The sequence below is a fragment of the Delphinus delphis genome, chromosome 11 (assembly GCF_949987515.2).
Source record: "Delphinus delphis chromosome 11, mDelDel1.2, whole genome shotgun sequence".
NCBI classification, from domain to species: domain Eukaryota; kingdom Metazoa; phylum Chordata; class Mammalia; order Artiodactyla; family Delphinidae; genus Delphinus; species Delphinus delphis.
The window spans coordinates 64,273,583-64,274,582 of NC_082693.1; the positions used below are offsets into that span (position 1 = coordinate 64,273,583).

At 33.3% G+C, this 1,000-nt stretch overlaps 1 non-coding gene across 1 annotated transcript; it reads right to left on the reverse strand.

Annotated features, from left to right (window-relative positions):
* Positions 1-292: 292 nt before the first annotated feature.
* LOC132434681 (U6 spliceosomal RNA) lies at positions 293-399 on the reverse strand. The gene has a single exon (XR_009521396.1). It is a non-coding gene; the product is annotated as a U6 spliceosomal RNA (small nuclear RNA).
* Positions 400-1,000: the final 601 nt, after the last annotated feature.

Genomic DNA, 1,000 nt, shown 5'->3' on the forward strand with positions numbered 1-1,000 from the left:
TAGTGTCCTTCTTTGTCTCTTGTAGTAGTCTTTGTTTTAAAGTCTATTTGTCTGATATGAGAATGGCTACTCTAGCTTTCTTTTGATTTCCATTTGCATGGAATATCTTTTTCCATCCCCTCACTTTCAGTCTGTGTGTGTCCCTAGGTCTGAAGTGGGTCCCTTATAGACAGCATATATATGGGTCTTGTTTTTGTATCCATTCAGCCAGTCTGTGTCTTTTGGTTGGAGCATTTAATCCACTTACATTTAAGGTAATTATTGACATGTATGTTCCTAGTACCATTTTCTTAAAAATATGGAACGCTTCACGAATTTGCATGTTATCCTTGTGCAGGGGCCATGGTAATCTTCTCTGTGTCGTTCCAATATTAGTATATGTGCTGCTGAAGAGAGCACCTAAGTTGCTTCTTGATTTTGATTTTGTGTGTCATTTCAAATTAGTAGTCTACATTCACTTTAACACAGTTGTTTTCAAAGATGCTTTAAAACATTTGCAAAAACCTCATTACTGAGCCTGATCTTTAATTGCCCAAGTATGCAGATAGAGCTAACCTTGTTTAAAATTAGTAAGTCATGATTTTTTTTCTTACGTATTAACAGAAAAAAAATACTTGCATATTAATCAGAATTTTCAACGACTTAATCCGAGTGAGGAATGTGAGTAATATTTAGGCAGATTATGAAATCTAGATCACATTGTTTGAGTGTAGGGGCCCTGATAGTGTCTCTCAAAGCATATAATCTAAGTGTGTGTTTGCTTATCCCATGCTGCCATTTGTCTGGAAAGAACTAGCTTGTATTTTCTTTACCTCTTTGAATATTTTAAATTAATATGTTTAATATTTGTTCATACCAATACTTACGTTTCCAGATTCATGTTGATTTTGATTTATCTTTAAGTCACTCAAAAATTCTACAGATATTAATTTTGAAATTTTGGGATACTTGAAATTTTCTAAGATATCCATCTACTTGATGTAGAAATAAATGGCAAAGA